Source organism: Capra hircus, chromosome 2 (assembly GCF_001704415.2).
Source record: "Capra hircus breed San Clemente chromosome 2, ASM170441v1, whole genome shotgun sequence".
Lineage (NCBI taxonomy): Eukaryota > Metazoa > Chordata > Mammalia > Artiodactyla > Bovidae > Capra > Capra hircus.
Genome location: NC_030809.1, coordinates 23,465,391 through 23,484,879, shown reverse-complemented (window position 1 = coordinate 23,484,879; position 19,489 = coordinate 23,465,391).

Sequence of the window (19,489 nt, the reverse complement as noted above, 5' to 3'; positions counted from 1 at the left end):
AGTTAGAGGAAACTTGAGAAACAGCAGAGGCTGAGAAGTGCCTACATCCTGCTGCAGAAGGACACAGAGACAGCCAGGCCTCTCCTCTCACTTGACCTCTGCCCCCTGGTCTCCTCACTTCTTCTCCCTTCACCTTTTCTGTCATTCTTGGGAATTTTCAGTGCTTTCCAAAGCTGGCTGCTTTGGGAATATTTTAAAATTAGAATTCAGACCCCATGCCCAAGAGACTCTATTCTGATGGCTTTGGTGACTGTGGTGTGCAGACCAGGCTGAAGCTAGGAAGGGATTGCACGTGGGAGAAGCCTCGGACATCATCTCAGATGCAAAGCCTCTAGGTGTGCAAATCTTTGATGACCCCCAAAACACCACCCCTGTGGAAGGCCAATGGGATGGACTGAGAGAAATGCTATCTCGTTTGGTGGCTGACTATGGAGATTTAATTATTTCAACAGACCTAGAGAACAAACATTCCTTAAAATGCATCCTATATATATATTTTTAAAGTCTACTCCACTAGGATAATAGGGAAGCCACTGTGATGACTTAGGAAAACACAAAACAGTAGGTGAAGTTTGCCTTGGTCTGTCTTCTTTGCTTTCCTTTGAACAGGTGCCCTGGACTCTAATTCAGTCCCATAGACACTCTGTAGGTGGATTCCCTCACCTTTTCCCAACCACGCGCTTTATAGGTAATGCAACTTCCTCCTCTCTCCACCTTCTTCACCACTAGACTCATCTTAAATTCAAATATCCTCATGTTTGCTTAGGTCAAGAGAGCAGTCACTCTCAAAGCAAACTAATAAGTGAATGATGACCTTTGAGAGACTGGAGACTTCATATTTCCCTGGAGGGTACCAGATTTCCTGACCTTTCTTTCACCTTCTCTGTTTCCTTATAGAGTTGGTCCTATGATCTTAGGAAGAGATCATACGCTAAGGAATTCAATAATTCCCTTGAGGAGAATCAAAACTGAAACAACTACAACACAAGAAGCTTGGTACTTTTGAAGTCTAGCTATTGGTGATGGAAAATGAAAGCAAAGACTGGACAACAAGCCAATTTTTCGGTGTCACTATGAATCTATTCAGTCAGTTCAGTCACTCAGTTGTGTCTGACTCTTTGCGACCCTATGGACTGCAGCACCCAGGCCTCCCTGTCCATCACTGACTCCCAGAGCTTGCTCAAATTCATGTCCACTGAGTCGGCGATGCCATCCAGCCATCTCATCCTCTGTCATCCCCTCCTCCTCCAACCTTCAATCTTTCCCAGCACCAGGTTCTTTTCAAATAAGTCAGCTCTCTGCATCAGGTGGCCAAAGGATTGGAGTTTCAGCTTCAGCATCAGTCCTTCCAATGAACATTCAGGACTGATTTCCTTGAGGATGGACTGATTGAATTTCCTTGCAGTCCAAGGGACTCTCAAGAGTCTTCTCCAACTTCACAGTTCAAAAGTATCACTTCTTCAGCACTCAGCTTTCTTTATAGTCCAACTCTCATATCCAAACATGAGTACTGGAAAAACCATAGCTTTGACTAGATGGACCTTTGTTGGCAAAGTAATGTCTGCTTTTTAGTATGCTGTTCAAGTTGGTCATAGCTTTTCTTCTAAGGAGCAAGTGTCTTTTTATTTCATGGCTGCAGTCACCATCTGATTTTGAAGACCCCCAAAATAAAGTTTGTCACTGTTTCTATTGTTTCCCCATTTATTTGCCATGAAGCGATGGAACCAGATGCCATGATCTTAGTTTTCTGAATGTTGAGTTTTAAGCCAACTTTTACACTCCCTCTTTCACTTTCATCTTCACTGTCACCCATAAGGGTGGTGTCATCTGCATATCTGAGGTTAGTGGTATTTATCCTGGCAGTCTTGATTCCAGCTTGTGCTTCATCCAACCTGGTATTTCACATGTACTCTGCATTTAAGTTAAATAAGCAGGATGACAACATACAGCTTTGACATATTCCTTTCCCAATTTGGAACCAGGCTGTTGTTTCATGTCTGGTTCTAACTGTTGCTTCCTGACCTGCATACAGATTTCTCAGAAGGCAGGTAAGGTGGTCTGGTATTCCCATCTCTTTCAGAATTTTCCACAGTTTGCTGTGATCCACACAGTCAAAGGCTTTAGTGCAATCAATAAAGAAGAGTAGATGCTTTTCTGGAACTCTCTTGCTTTTTTGACGACCCAACAAATGTTGACAATTTGATCTCTGGTTCCTCTGCCTTTTCTAAATCCAGTTTGAACATCTAGATATTTATGGTTCATATGCTATTGAAGCCTGGCTTGGAGAATTTTGAGCATTACTTTACTAGTGTGTGAGATGAGTGCAATTGTGCAGTAGTTTGAGCATTCTTTGGCATTGCCTTTCTTTGGGATTGGAATGAAAACTGACCTTTTCCAGTCCTGTGGCCACTGCTGAATTTTCCAAATTTGCTGGCATATTGAGTGCAGCACTTTCATAGCATCATCTTTTAGGATTTGAAATAGCTCAGCTGTATTTCATCATCTCCACTAGCTTTACTTGTAGTGATGCTTCCTAAGGCCCACTTGAGTTTGTATTCCAGGATGTCTGATTCTAGGTGAGTGATCACACCATTGTGGTTATCTGGGTCATGATCTTTTTTGTCTAGTTCTTCTGTGTATTTTTGCCACTTCTTCTTAATATCTTCTGCTTATGTTAGGCCCATACCATTTCTGTCCTTTATTGTGTCCATCTTTGTGTGAAATGATCCCTTGGTATTGCCAATTTTCTTGAAGAGATCTCTAGTATTTCCCATTCTATTGTTTGCCTCTATTTCTTTGCATTCATCACTGAGAAAGGCTTTCTTATCTCTCCTTGCTATTTTTTGGAATGCTACATTCAAATGGGTATTTCTTTCCTTTTCTCCTTTGCCTTTAGCTTCTCTTTTTTTTTTCAACTATTTGTAAGGCCTTCTCAGACAACAATTTTGCCTTTTGGCATTTCTTTTTCTTGGGGATGGTCTTGATCACTGCCTCCTGTACAATATCATGAACCTCTGTCTATAGTTCTTCAGGCACTCTATCATATCTAATCCCTTGAATTTTTTTTTTTTTTTTTGGTCACTTGCACTGTATAATTGTTAGGGATTTGATTTAGGTCATTCCTGAACGGTCTAGCGGTTTCCCCTTCTTTCTTCAATTTTAGTCTGAATCTGGTAATAAGGAGTTCATAATCTGAGCCACAGTCAGCTCCCAGTCTTGTTTTTACTGACTGTATAGAGCTTCTCCATCTTTGGTTGCAAAGAACACAATCAATCTGATTTCAGTATTGACCATCTGGTGATGTCCATATGTAGATTCTTCTCTTGTGTTGTTGGAAGAGGGTGTTTGCTATGAACAACGCGTTCTCTTGGCAAAACTCTGAATCTATTACCTTGAATTAATTTTTAATAAAATAATTAAATATTGTGCTCTGTTTTAGCAATGTGGTATTTGTCTGATAATGCGCATGCATTTAAGGGTGGTAGAAAGATGAACAGAGTGCATCCCTATTCAAAGTCCAACTCTACTTAATGTAAGGATGCACGCTGTGATTTGGAGAAGGAAATGGCAACCCATTCCAGTATTCTTGCTGGAAAATTCTATGGACAGAGGAACCTGATGGGCTGCAATCCATGGAGTTGCATAGAGTCAGACATGACTGAGCACACACTCTGTTTTAGGGGTATCAGGAGCTTTTCTTTATGATCACAGAATGTCAGACAAAGAAGGGACTTTTCAGAGTGTAGGCTGATAGCAAAATTAGTTTGCCATCTCTGAGCACCCCTGCCAGCTCACAGGAGAGAAAGGTAGCTCTGATGATTGCTATGCATTAAGGGCTGGGGAGAGAGATGAACCATTTTCAGAACAAATGAAAAAAATCTGATATTGAATGCCTTCCAGAGTTTCCTTCCTGTGCCCTTGAATAATCAGCAAAATTGAATCAATTGCTAGTGGCCAAGTATCCTACTGATATTCACAACAAGAGATGTTCAGTACTCCATTTATGGAGAACGTCTTCAGAGCTCAGGGGACCAGCTGTTCCCCACCATCATTCTTTGTTCAATGTACACCACCCTAGACGGTGAGAAAGGCCAAATAGAAGTCCCCAGAATCCTCATTCAGCTAACAGAGAAACTGCAGGAGTCAGAACAAGTTCACACACATTGTTGGGTAAGACTTTTTTGTGAATGTTAGGCAACAGTAAGATGCTCTTTCAATTTTTGCCTACTGGGTGCTCCAATCTCTGTATATCCACAGCCTTTCTCCACTTGGCTATTGTGATCTTGGACATCATAATAGCTGAGAGTCCGCTGGTGCCAGGAGCCAGCGTGAAGAACTCCGCCCATGGCAAAGGTCATGAGGAAGGAGGCTTCGGCATACGCAAAGGCGGGATCGAGCCTCAGGAAACCCCCTGTTCCTGAGCATCTACCCCCAAAACCAGAGTCTTTTATGCTGACTCCTCTGACTTTACAGGGGGCTCTCCCCCATCACCATTTCTCTCGGAGAAGGAGCTAACTTGCAGCTCCAGTTAATAAAAATTCCTGAGCATGACAAGAGTGTTTCAACTTACAAACTCCTCTGAAGGTTCTCTAGCCTGCCTGAGCGAGTTTGTCTGGCCACATGTGATTGTTTACAGCCTCCCAACCGTGAGAGGCACAAGATGCTTTAAAACTTTCTAAATACAGACTCTTTTGAGAAGTTAGAAAATTATTAGTATAGTATAGTGGATTGATTAGAAATTATATTCGTGAAGGGTTTTTCATTTATTGAGCCAATATTTGCTGCTAAATCTCCATATTCCCTGCCCTTATAATGAATATAACTAGCATATAGGAAAAATAAGTATTAACCTTTAAGATTAATCATGTTAAACCTTAGGCTAAGTAAATTCCTTTCTTGATTGTAACCCACTACACCCTCACCCTATAGGAATGCAACTTTATTTGGAGGGTGGCGCTTGGTTTAAGAAAAAAATCACTCCTGGAAAAAATAAGTTTTCTGGTTGGCTGACCGTTATCAGAAAGGGCCATAAAATGTCAGCAGGCCTCATAGCCAGAAGATGATGTAAAACCCATAAGACCTTTGTATAATTTTATATGAAGCACCTGATTTTGACAAGGGTCAGGTCTACTGACCCCCACGTGACTCTGTATTCATCCCTATGTATAACAAAAAGTATATAAGCAAACCTGAAAAATAAAGAAATGGGATCAGTTTCTGGAAAGACTGATTCCCCCATGTCATTCTTTCTTTCCCCTTCTGGCTGAATTCTCATCTGGAACATGGGTGCTCACCAAGCCTGCTAATTTTGCCTGGGCTTCTAAGATCGGACCGAGGAGGCCCCAGTGCCTCCTCTCCTTCGGGAGAATGGAAAGACGCCTGTGGCCTACGTAGGTGGTGATTGGTATTCCACGTAAACCAAGTTATTCAGCCTCTTTTTCTCCACTAATTTTCCTACTACTCTATTCTTTTCTAATCTCTCTTTATATCTGTAATTAAATAAGTTTTCTCCTAGGACGCTGATTCCATCTCCCCTTCAAATTACCCTGGATCCACTGGGGCTGGACCCCGGCATGCTGGCACCTCACTTCCTCCCTGACTCACCTTTAACTGCCTGCATGTACTCCCTTGTGACACTCACTCTCTGAAAGGCTGGCCCCACCATGCGAGTTTTTATTTTTAATCCAAACATTCCCCTAAATCACGAGGCACTAGATTTCTTCCCCTCCACTGTCCACATTTTTATTGGGAACCTGTGTTTATAATAAAGCTATTGTTTGGGAGCATAATGAAAATGGGCCCAAAGCACAAAACCTATGGAGTTTAAGTTCAACTGCCCAATCGTAAGATGGGAGCTCAGTCTGTTCTTGGACCCTCTTGATGTCGGGCAGGCAGAGATATGGATTTTGAAAGACAATGTTTTGACTTGGCTTTGTGTCAGGCTCCAGCCTGCAGAGGGTGTTTCTGGAGGCCTGACAGCCATTGTAGAATCCTGGGTTGCTGGTGTTGGGAAAACAAACTAGGGCAAGAGAGACTTCCCTCACCCATTGCTTTTTTATCAGATGAACTTGTAATGAAAACTTTTCCCTTTATGCTATGTTTTATCCTTCTCAAAGTATGTTTACATACAGCACCCCTCATCTGCTACTGCCATGAGTTGGTATAAAGAGGATGACAGTGTGTGGGGGCTTCAAAGGTGGCACCATGGTAAAGAACCCACGGGCCAGTGCAGGAGAGGGGAGAGAGCTGTGTTTGATTCCTGGGTCGGGAAGATCCCCTGGAGAAGAATGGCAACCCACTTCAGTATTCTTGCCTGGAGAATTCCATGAACAGAGGAGCCTGCTGAGCTAGTGGAGTCTATGGGGTCGCAGAGTTGGACATGACTGAATGACTGAGCACCTTCCATTATGACCAACCACCTCCCAATCCTCATGCACTCTTTACTATCACCTGCCAGGAAGCCTGAATCTCCTCCAGATTGGGCTGAATCTCCTTTTAGGAGCCACCATCAGGAAGCCAGGACCTCCCCAGACCACGCCCCCATTATCCTGCATGTTCTAGGCTCCACCCACATGCAGCACTGTATATTGTCTATCATGGCTCCACCTCCCACTTCATCCTCAAAGCAAAACCTTTCCAGGAGACCCTCTCAACATGAGTCATCAGCAAAATTTCCTTTTTTCACTCGAATACGCTCTTACCTTCTCCACCTTTCTGAATCCTGGATCCACCCTGAGGGCACAGATTTTGCTGCAGCTCTTCTCAGTGGTGGCAGTTCTATCTCCCTCAGCTGTTGTACTTATCCCAAAACTTCCAATTTGGTTAAATGCAAATTTCTGCATTTTTAAAAATTTTGTTATTATTATTATTTTTACTTTACAATATTGTATTAGTTTTGCCATACATAAACATGAATCTGCCACGGGTGTACACATGTTCCCAATCTTGAATCCCCCTCCCACCTCCCTCCCCATGCCATCCCTCTGGGTCATCCCAGTGAACCAGCCCCAAGCATCCTGTATCCTGCATTGAATCTAGACTGGCAATTCATTTCTTATACGATATACATGTTTCAGTGCCATTCTCCCAAATCATCCCACCCTCTCCCACAGAGTCCAAAAGACTGTTCTATACATCTGTGTCTCTTTTGCTGTCTTGCATACAGGGTTTTCATTACTATCTTTCTAAATTCCACATATATGCATTAGTATACTGTATTGGTGTTTTTCTTTCTGGCTTATTTCACTCTGTATAATCGGCTCCAGTTTCATCCACCTCATTAGACTGATTCAAATGTATTCTTTTTAATGGCTGAGTAATACTCCTTTGTGTATATGTACCACAGCTTTCTTATCCATTCATCTGCTGATGGACATCTAGGTTGCTTCCATGTCCTGGCTATTATAAAGAGTGCTATGATGAACATTGGCATACACGTGTCTCTTTCAATTCTGGTTTCCTCGGTGTGTATGCCTAGCAGTGGGATTTCTGGGTCATAAAGCAGTTTTATTTCCGGTTTTTTAAGGAATCTCCACACTGTTCTCCAGAGTGGCTGTACTAGTTTGCATTCCCATTTTTTAAGGAATCTCCACACTGTTCTCCATAGTGGCTGTACTAGTTTGCATTCCCACCAACAGTGTAAGAGGGTTCCCTTTGCTCCACACCCTCTCCAGCATTTATTGCTTGTAGACTTTTGGATCGCAGCCATTCTGACTGGCGTGAAATGGTACCTCATTGTGGTTTTGATTTGCATTTCTCTGATAATGAGTGATGTTGAGCATCTTTTCATGTGTTTGTTAGCCATCTGTATGTCTTCTTTGGAGACATGTCTATTTAGTTCTTTGGCCCATTTTTTGATTGGGTCGTTTATTTTTCTGGAATTGAGCTGCAGGAGTTGCTTGTATATTTTTGAGATTAGTTGTTTGTCAGTTGCTTCATTTGCTATTATTTTCCCCCATTCTGAAGGCTGTCTTTCCGCCTTGCTTATAGTTTCCTTTGTTGTGCAGAAACTTTTAATTTTAATTAGGTCCCATTTGTTTATTTTTGCTTTTATTTCCAGTATTCTGGGAGGTGGATCATAGAGGATCCTGCTGTGATTTATGTCAGAGAGTGTTTTGCCTATGTTTTCCTCTAGGAGTTTTATAGTTTCTGGTCTTATGTTTAGATCTTTAATCCATTTTGAGTTTATTTTTGTGTATGGTGTTAGAAAGTGTTCTAGTTTCATTCTTTTACAAGTGGTTGACCAGTTTTCCCAGCACCACTTGTTAAAGAGATTGTCTTTACTCCATTGTATATTCTTTCCTCCTTTGTCAAAGATAAGGTATCCATATCTCTGGGCTTTATCTCTGGGCTTTCTATTTTGTTCCATTGATCTATATTTCTGTCTTTGTGCCAGTACCATACTGTCTTGATGACTGTGGCTTTGTAGTAGAGCCTGAAGTCAGGCAGGTTGATTCCTCCAGTTCCATTCTTCTTACTCAAGATTGCTTTGGCTATTCGAGCATTTTGAAAGCCTGCAGCAGAGAGCTGGATGTGGCTGGAGAAAGACACGTATCTATGTGGACGGCTTCATTTTAAGTTTTGAAACACTAATGTAAGTCCCAAGCAGGCCCCCAGCCCTTCCCTTGTCAGTCCACTTACTCATGCTTCTAGATTATTAACTCCCACCGGCCCACTTGGGGCTGGTGTCCTCGACCCTTGATCACCAAAACTTAGGAGCCCTTCAGGAATCTCCCATCAGTCAGTGGCTAGCTGCCCTCTTTCTGGGTATCTCTTGCTTGTGTTCGTACATAGCTCCTGGATATAGCTGACACTTTTAACTAGACTATAGTCAGTATCTTGAACTTCCCATGTTCCCAACCAAACTCATACATCACACTATGAGAAAACCAAGAACAAAAACAACCCAAAGAACCTGTTCTTCTTGAACATTCTTCTTTCAATAAATGACAACTTCTTTTATTTAAGACTAAAACCCTCAAAATCATCTCTTTCATTCTCAATATTCAACCCATTAGTAAATTCCATCAGCTCTACCTTCAGAACATACCCAGAATCTATCTACTTCTCCCCTCTGGTTCCAAGCCACTACCATGGATTACTTCATTAGACTTCAAAAGTTCTTCCTGTTTCTACTGTTGCCTCTGTGCTATTTTTCCCACATAGCAACCAGAGTTAACCTTTTCACAAGTGCATCACATCTTCTCAAGGCCTGCAGTAGCTTTCCACTCAGAGGAGAAGCCAAAGTCCTTGCAAAGTCTCCATGGTCCAGACATCTGTAACCTCACTGTTAACCCTCCCTCCCACCCAGCTCATTCTGCTCTAGTCCTTCTGGCCCTTATGCTGCTCCCAAACACTCCAGCTGAGATCTTTCTCCAGACTCTTTAATCCTGCTGTTACTCCTGCATAGAAAAGAAAGTGAAGTCGCTCAGCATAACTTGTTCTCTAACTTCAAGCCTTTGCTCAGAAGTTACCCTCCTCCTCACCTACTATTCCTCACCTTGCTTTTCCTTCATCACTATTGAATACATAGAAGTTGTTCATCTGGTGTGCATCTTCCAACCATCTCCCTACCTGGTCTACCTCCGTTGTTGTTGTTCAGCCACTCAGTTGTATCTGACTCTTTGTGACCCCATGGACAGCAGCGCATCAGGCTTCCCTGTCTTTCACTATCTCTCGGAGTTTGCTCAAACTCATGTCCAACAAGTTGGTGATCCCTTCCAACCATCTCATCCTCTGTTGTCCACTTTTCCTCCTGCCTTCAATCTTTCCCAGCATCAGGGTCTTTTCCAGTAAGTCAGGTGGCCAAAGTACTGGAGTTTCAGCTTCAGCATCACTCCTTCCAATGAATATTCAGGGTTGATTTCTTTGGATTGACAGGTTTGATCTCCTTGCAGTCCAAGGGGCTCTCAAGAGTCTTCTCCAAAACCACAGTTCAAAAGCTTCAATTCTTTGGCCCTCAGCCTTTTTTTATGGTCCAACTCTCACATCCATACATGACTACTGGAAAAACCATAGCTTTGACTAGATAGACCTTTGTCAGCAAGGTGATGTCTCTGCTTTTTAATATGCTGTTGAGGTCTGTCTCTTAAGGGTAAAGTTATTGGTTTTGTTTGCTGACATGTCCCTAGTGATTTAACAGAGTGGGTGCTTGATAGATATGTGTTGCATAAGTAAATACATTTTTTTAACATATTTTAAAAATATTTATTCATTTATATTTCTTTGCCTGCATCCAGTCTTAGTTGCAGCATGCAGGATCTTCGGTTGCAGACTCTCTAGTTGTGGCACACAGGCTCAGTTGCTTCACAGCATGTGGGATCTTAGTTCCCCAACTAGGGATCAAACCTGTGTTCCCTGCATTACAAAGTAGATTCTTACTGGACCACCAAGGAACTCTCTCATTTTTTACAGATTTTATGACAGTGCCTGTCACATTTTAATCTCTGTAATAAGTACTCTTAAGGATACCAGGACCTCATAACTTTCTTAAACAAAAATCCTAAATGCTCTGCCCTTGCAGGATAAATGATCTGAATATTATACTTTATGTAAAAGTACATAGGCATCTTGCAGTAAATACATTGCAATCTGATCACTACTTTTTGAAGTCAATGCAAGTAATAAAATCAATAATTTCTAAGAAGCCAGGCTTTGCACTTGACATTGCAATAGGAGTGTCAGATTATTCTAACAAAAATGCTAGATGGGAATGACTTACTAGGTAAATGTTATTTATTTTAACTATCAGATAGATTATCATTTATATTATGGAAGGTTCAATGATGACATTCTGCATTACATTCTTTTTCTTACCAAATAAGTAAAAGCATTTTAAAAAACCTTCCCTAGACCACAAAGTTTGGTTTTTACTGACTCAAGAATGGCTCTGTTATAGCCATTAAGACAAGATTACTCATAGCACAAAAATTATTTTCAATCTGGTATTTGGTACAGAAGTTAGAGTAATATCAAGCTAGTTTTTGCATAGAGCGGCAGGTTCCCTGTGGAAAACATATTTCCACTTATCAAAAAACGATGTTTTCTCGAAGGAGTTGAACATCGTGTCTCCAATACCCACTCTTCTCCTGAAGGGAATTTGGAGAGGGCCCCTTTTTTTCATGTTGACAACCTCCAGATTTGAATTACTCATCAAAAGATTGATCATCATTAGCCAAATGCAAACGACTCAGAATATAATATCGTGAATCCTAACTACTCCTTCTAGTGTTTGAGACGCCTTAAATTCACATTTGTGCCTTGGTAGTTTATGATCAGCATAAACAAGAAACTCATTTTTCTGCAATTTGAATATGGCCTTCAGGCCAAAAAATTGTAGCATCAATTTTTGAAAGGCTCTTTGGAGCTAAATTAAATCTTTAAGATTCTTGATTCAAGCTGGATGAAGTTACCAAAGGTGCCTTGCCTTTAAAAAGTTCTGCAGTACATAATTTAAAGCTATGCTTGTCCTGTGATTTACAAATCTCACTTCTAGAACTTTGCCTTAAGGAAACAGTCTTGTAAATGGAACTTACATGGAAAGTGGGCAAGCCTAGGTTCTGACCCCAGCTCCAGCATTAATACCATGTGCGTTTATATTGTCCTTTCTATCAGTTTTTTCATCGTTAAATGAAAAAATAACATTATATTCAAATAACATTATATAATATTTTATACATTATAACATTATGTAATTAACATTATATAGATTTTTCAGGACTGTTGTAAGAATTAGAGTTATGAGAAATATAGTCCCTTAGGCAGGTCTGTATGTGATATACATTAATAAATAAATGGAATATTATTCAGGCATAAAAAGAATGAAGTAGTGATATATGCTGCAGTGCGGATGAACCTTGAAAACACTGTGTTGAGTCAAAGATGCCAAATACAGTATCACATATTTGTGGTTCCTTTAATACAAATCATCCCTAGTAGGTAAAGCCTCAGAGACAGAAATCAAATGAATGTGGCCATGGGCTGGAAATAGTGAAGAATGGGAAGTGATTGTTAATGGGTATGTGGTTTCCTTTTGAAGTTTTAAAACATTTCTGAAACTAGGTAGTGGTAATGGTTGCGCAACATTGTGAATGTGCTTCATGACACTGAACTGTGTGCTTTAAAATGTTAAAATGACAAATTTTATGTTATTTATATATATTGGGCTTCCCAGTTTGCTCAGCTGGTAAAGAATCCGCCTGCAATGCCGGAGACCCCAGTTCGATTCCTGGGTCGGGAAGATCCCCTGGAGAAGCAATAGGCTGCCCACTCCAGTATTCTTGGGCTTTCCTGGTGCTCAGACAGTAAAGAATCCATCTGCAATGTAGGAGACCTGAGTTCAATCCCTGGGTTGGGAAGATCCCCTGGAGGAGAGCACGGCAACCCACTCCAGCATCCTTGCCTGGAGAATCCCCATGGACAGAGGAGACTGGCGGGCTGCAGTTCATTCAGTTCAGTTCAGTTCAGTCGCTCAGTCGTGTCCGACTCTTTGCGACCCCATGATCGCAGCACGCCAGGCCTCCCTGTCTATCACCAACTCCCGGAGTTCACTCAGACTCATGTCTGTCGAGTCAGTGATGCTATCCAGCCATTTCATCTTCTGTCGTCCCCTTCTCCTCCTGCCCTCAATCCCTCCCAGCATCAGAGTCTTTTCCAATGAGTCAACTCTTTGCATGAGGTGGCCAAAGTACTGGAGTTTCAGCTTTAGCATCCTTCCTTCCAAAGAAATCCCAGGGCTGATCTCCTTCAGAATGGACCTGTTGGATCTCCTTGCAGTCCAAGGGACTCTCAAGAGTCTTCTCCAACACCACAGTTCAAAAGTATCAATTCTTCGGTGCTCAGCCTTCTTCACAGTCCAACTCTCACATCCATACATGACCACAGGAAAAACCATAGCTGTGACTAGATGGGCCTTAGTCAGTAAAGTAATGTCTCTGCTTTTGAATATGCTATCCAGGTTGGTCATAACTTTTCTTCCAAGGAGTAAGTGTCTTTTAATTTCATGGCTGCAATCACCATTTGCAGTGATTTTGGAGCCCAAAAAAATAGAGTCTGACACTGTTTCCACTGTCTCCCCTTCTATTTCCCATGAAGTGATGGGACCGGATGCCATGATCTTCGTTAGGCATCTTCTGAATGTTGAGCTTTAAGCCAACTTTTTCACTCTCCTCTTTCACTTTCATCAAGAGGCTTTTTAGTTCCTCTTCACTTTCTGCAATAAGGGTGGTGTCATCTGCATATCTGAGGTTATTGAGATTTCTCCCGGCAATCTTGATTCCAGCTTGTGTTTCTTCCAGGCCAGTGTTTCTCATGATGTACTCTCATATAAGTTAAATAAGCAGGGTGACAATATATAGACTTGACGTACTCCTTTTCCTATTTGGAACCAGTCTGTTGTTCCATGCCCAGTTCTAACTGTTGGCTTCTTGAGCTGCATATAGGTTTCTCAAGAGGCAGATAAGGTGGTCTGGTATTCCCATCTCTTTCAGAATTTTCCACAGTTTATTGTCATCCACACAGTCAAAGGCTTTGGCATAGTCAATAAAGCAGAAATTGATGTTTTTCTGGAACTCTCTTGCTTTTTCCATGATCCAGCAGATGTTGGCTATTTAATCTCTGGTTCCTCTGCCTTTTCTAAATTCAGCTTGAACATCTGGACGTTCATGGTTCATGTGCTATTGAAGCCTGGCTTAGAGAATTTTGAGCATTACTTTACTAGCATGTGAGATGAGTGCAATTGTGCGGTAGTTTGAGCATTCTTTGGCATTGCCTTTCTTTGGGATTGGAATGAAAACTGACCTTTTCCAGTCCTGTGACCACTGCTAAGTTTTCCAAATTTGCTGGCATATTGAGTGCAGCACTTTTGGAGCATCATCTTTCAGGATTTGAAACAGCTCAACTGGAATTCCATCACCTCCACTAGCTTTGTTCGTAGTGATGCTTTCTAAGGCCCACTTGAGTTTGTATTCCAGGATGTCTCGCTCTAGATGAGTGATCACACCATCGTGATTATCTGGGTCATGAAGATCTTTTTTGTACAGTTCTTCTGTGTATTCTTGCTACCTCTTCTTAATACCTTCTGCTTCTGTTAGGTCCAGACCATTTCTGTCCTTTATTGAGCCCATCTTTGCATGAAATATTCCCTTGGTATCTCTAATTTTCTTGAAGAGATCTCTAGTCTTTCCCATTCTGTTCTTTTCCTCTATTTCTTTACATTGGTCACTGAAGAAGGCTTTCTTATCTCTTCTTGCTATACTTAAAAAATATATTGCAAAATTGTCTTTACAGTAAAATGGTGTTTACGATCATCTATATCTATACACATACATGACAGAATGTATACTTCAAAATATTAGTAGTAGGTATTTCTGAATATCGTATGACAAGAGTTTTTTAAAACCACCTATATTTTCTTAACTTTTTTCAGTAAGTATTTCTTATTTTTATATGTGTTATAATAAGAAGTGAAGTTTAAGAACAAAGAATCAAGCAAATGAACATGCTGAATAAATGAGCAAAGTAAGAGTAGACCCAGGACTGATTTGTACTCTCAGTTCAGTTCAGTCACTCAGTCGTGTCCGACTCTTGGCGACCCCATGGATGGCAGCACACCAGGCCTCCCTGTCCATCACCAACTCCCGGAGTTTATTCAAACTCATGTCCATTGAGTCAGTAATGCCATCCAACCATCTCATCCTCTGTTGTCCCCTTCTCCTCCCACCTTCAATCTTTCCCAGCATCAGGGTCTTTTCAAATGACTCAGTTGTTGGCATCAGGCAGCCAAAGTATTACAGTTTCAGCTTCTGCATCAGTCCTTCCAATGAATATTCAGGACTGATTTCCTTTAGAATTGACTGGTTGGATCTCTTTGCTGTCCACTCTCAAGAGTCTTCTCCAACACCATAGTTCAAAAGCATCAGTTCTTTGGCACTCAGCTTTCTTTATAGTCCTACTCTCAAACCCACACATGACTACTGAAAAAACCATAGCTTTGACTAGACAGACCTTTGTTGTAAAGTAATGTCTCTGCTTTTTTACTTGTACTCTAAGTTTATAAAATAAGAGTGTTCAGCAGTATTTCATAATTGCTACCTGCCTGGTCACAATTCTGAACTGTGCTTTTTTACTTAGAGCCATTCTGCCTCATGCATCAGAATTTATGAGGAATCAAGTCCCATTCTTAACATCTAATTTGCAAATCAGCATAGTAAGGTATAAGCCTAGAGACTAAGCAGGAATAATTGCATCTAAATCATGACATGACAGGCTACTAATAACTCTAATGCTCACCATTAAAATATATATAACTATAAATGCCCCCATTAAAAAAAAATTCCCCTGTCCCTCTCCTCCCTGGTGGAAGTTTCAAATACCAGATGGTGAGATTCAGAGCAAAATATTTGGCTACTCTGTTATTTTAATAATTTAAAAAATTATTTTAATTTCTTTGGCTGCACTGGGTCTTAATTGAGGCATGCAGGATCTTGGAATATGTGGGATCTAGCTCCCAAACCAGGGATCGAACCTGGGCCCCCCGCATGGGGAGTGCAGCATCTTAGCCACAGGACTACCAGGGAAGTCCCTGGCAACTCTATTTTTAGTTGCCTTTATTTTTCTCAACAACACTATGAGGAAGAAATCATTATTTGCATTTTACACACAATAAAATTTGGATTCAAGGTGAGTAACTTCAGGTTCAAAATGTCGGTAAATGGTGGATTCAAAATTTGGAGCCCAGATTTGAGCCTGAAACTCATATTCTGCCCATGGTGACATACTGCCTCTTGTCATCTGATGGACGAGGAAGCAGGTGTTAAGAGAGGTAACCTGCCTGGGCCAGAGTCCCAGCAAATGTGTGGTATGACTTGGGATTGGATCCCAGGTTTTCTAGCTGAGTGAATTTTCATACAACTCAAGCTTTTCTCAAGGAAGGCTTTCTAAATGAAGGACACTCAAAAGACCATGATACAACACAACTTCAAAGAATGAATAAAAAGGTAACTGAAATTTTAGAATCAATGCATCTCAGATGCCAAGAGAATAACAACTCAACTAAAAATAAAGTTCTGATGTGCAAACATTCTCAGTTACTCAGTAGTGTCTGACTCTTTTCAACCCCAGCGACTGTAGCCCTCCAGGCTCCTGAGTCCATGAGATTTTCCTGGCAAGAATAGTGGAGCAGTTGCCATTTCCTCCTCCAAAGTTCTGACATGAGGTTGTAAAATGTTCCGAGTTCAAGCAGATGCAAATACTTTATTTTAAATGATATGCTGATGTAGGGATAAACACTGAAATGAGACCCACACTAAAATTTGAACTGCCATGCACAATGAAGGAGCACTCTTAAAGACAGAACTTGGTATCAGCTTTGCAGCAGAGCCCACTGCCTGCCTGGTGTGCCATTAGGAGCCTTTGTTCAGAGGACAGAATCCGTGTGTGAGCAGATTTTGATATTTGAGCCACTCCCACGTCTTCACGGGTAGCCTAAAGGAGAAGCTTATCTGGACAAAGTTCTCTAGCTGTGTTTGTAGGAGTGTGTTCAGTGCAGAACATTTTAGCCCCAAGAGAAAACATAAATCATGTTTCTTCATTCGCAACCATTCTAATATAGCAGATTACTCACCCAGACGGATCTACACTGGAATCGTTTTTGCAGGCTCCCCCATCAGCTTCTGAATACCTTGCATACTCTGCTCAGAGACCATCTGGGGACTCTCGAAGCAATGTGTCAACCAGGTGCCCCTTGGTACCCTCAATGTGTTATTAAGGGCATTGGCTCTGAATTACATTTCTTCTCTGAGTCTCAGAGCATCTCACCCCTTCTTTAAATATCTGACCTACTCTTTTTCTCCAGTAAATCTAAGTAAGTTCAGATTCCATGGCTTGGCCCCCTGGTTCTTCCATGTCTCACTTTCATGTTTTCCCCAGTCTGCACCTCCTCTTTCTGTCCCATCTCACACGTCTCTTCCCCATGGTTCAGCCTTGCTCTCTGTTCCATCTCAGTTGCCCTTGAATTTTCATTCTGAGTCTTTCTCAAGTGCTCCAGTCGTGACAGCCCTTCTGCCAGGACACTTTCCAACTCAGATGCCAGCCTTTCTCTCTGAATCTCACACCTTCAGTCACTGCAATGTTCACTTCCTTGGTGGAGTCATCTTATGCTCCCAACTCATGGTACCACCAGCATCTCAGAACCCCACCTGGGTCCAACCCCCGGCCCCAAGACTGACCAACAAAAGGTTAGGATTCAGCTTATTAAGGTATCTCCCCTCAGAGATGAGTAAATTGGATGTAATTCCAAGCATAAGAAGATAAACCAGAGAAGCAGTGTTTTCTCACTCATTCATTCATTTATTCATTATTTTTCTCTATCCCTCAATATATTTGTTGAGAAATCATTATGCATTAGACAGGGCACTGGTAACTTGTGTATGTGTACGTGTAATTTTTTGTAGGTCATAAAGAGTCATCGCAGAGATTCCCAGACTTCTTGGTCATGGCATCCTTGGTGCCATGCTCAATAATATTTTCATGACACCCCTAAGCCACATGTAACAACTAACATCTAGTCTTAAGGGTCCAGGTGACTTTCCTGCTCTTGGCCTGAAGTTTCTCAGTAGCAACACTGTTGACAGTTGGGGCCAGAAAATTCTTTGATGTGGGGGTGGGGTGTGCTTTGTAAGAAGTCCAGCAGTATGTCTGGCTTCTACCCACTGGATGCCAATAGCATTTCCCCAGTTGTGACAACCAAAAATGTCTCCAGACATCACCAAACTTCCCTTAGAGGGACAAATTACTCTCAGTTGAAGCCAATGGGCTAAGCTCTTTCCTTGTGCTGTGAGGCATACTTGCCATTTTAATAATCTCCTCTTTTCCTCCTAAACAATTTCAATTTGGCAATCACTATGGTGTGATCACTCATCTAGAACCAGACATCTTGGAATGTGAAGTCAGGTGGGCCTTAGAAAGCATCACTACGGACAAAGCTAGTGGAGGTGATGGAATTCCAGTTGAGCTGTTTCAAATCCTGAAAGATGATGCTCCAAAAGTGCTGCACTCAATATGCCAGCAAATTTGGAAAACTCAGCAGTGGCCACAGGACTGGAAAAGGTCAGTTTTCATTCCAATCCCAAAGAAAGGCAATGCCAAAGAATGCTCAAACTACCGCACAATTGCACTCATCTCACACGCTAGTAAAGTAATGCTCAAAATTCTCCAAGCTAGGCTTCAGCAATACGTGAACCATGAACTTCCTGATGTTCAAGCTGGTTTTAGAAAAGGCAGAGGAACCAGAGATCAAATTGCCAACATCTGCTGGATCATGGAAAAAGCAAGAGAGTTCCAGAAAAACATCTATTTCTGCTTTATTGACTATGCCAAAGCCTTTGACTGTGTGGATCACAATAAATTGTGGAAAATTCTGAAAGAGATGGGAATACCAGACCACCTGACCTGCCTCTTGAGAAACCTGTATGCAGGCCAGGAACCAACAGTTAGAACTGGACATGGAATAACAGACTGGTTCCAAATAGGACAAGGAGTATGTCAAGGCTGTATATTGTCACCATGCTTATTTAACTTATATGCAGAGTACATCATAAGAAATGCTGGACTGGAAGAAACACAAGATTCTCCTGGAATCAAGATTGCCGGGAGAAATATCAATCACCTCAGATATGCAGATGACACCACCGTTACAGCAGAAAGTGAAGAGGACAGTGAAAAAGTTGGCTTAAAGCTCAACATTCAGAAAATGAAGATCATGGCATCCGGCCCCATTGCTCCATGGGAAATAGATGGAGAAACAATGGAAACAGTGTCAGACTTCATTTTGGGGGGCTCCAAAATTACTGCAGATAGTAATTGCAGCCATGAAATTAAAAGATGCTTACTCCTTGGAAGAAAAGTTATGACCAACCTAGAAAGCATATTCAATAGCAGAGACGTTACTTTGCCAACTAAGGTCCATCTAGTCAAGGCTATGGTTTTTCCTGTGGTCATGTATGGATGTGAGAGTTGGACTGTGAAGAAGGCTGAGCACCGAAGAATTGATACTTTTGAACTGTGGTGTTGGAGAAGACTCTTGAGAGTCCCTTGGACTGCAAGGAGATCCAACCAGTCCATTCTGAAGGAGATCAGCCCTGGGATTTCTTTGGAAGAAAGGATGCTAAAACTGAAACTCCAGTACTTTGACCACCTCATGCGAAGAGTTGACTCATTGGAAAAGACCCTGATGCTGGGAGGGATTGGGGGCAGGAGAAGAAGGGGATGACAGAGGATGAGATGGCTGGATGGCATCACGGACTCGATGGACGTGAGTCTAAGTGAACTCTGGGAGTTGGTGATGGATGGGGAGGCCTGGCGTGCTGCAGTTCATGGGGTCGCAGAGTCGGACATGACTGAGCAACTGAACTGAACTGAACTGAACTTATTACCTGCAGCACATAGAGTCCTAAAAGCTAGCCTAACATTTACTGAGATGCTAAATATGTCT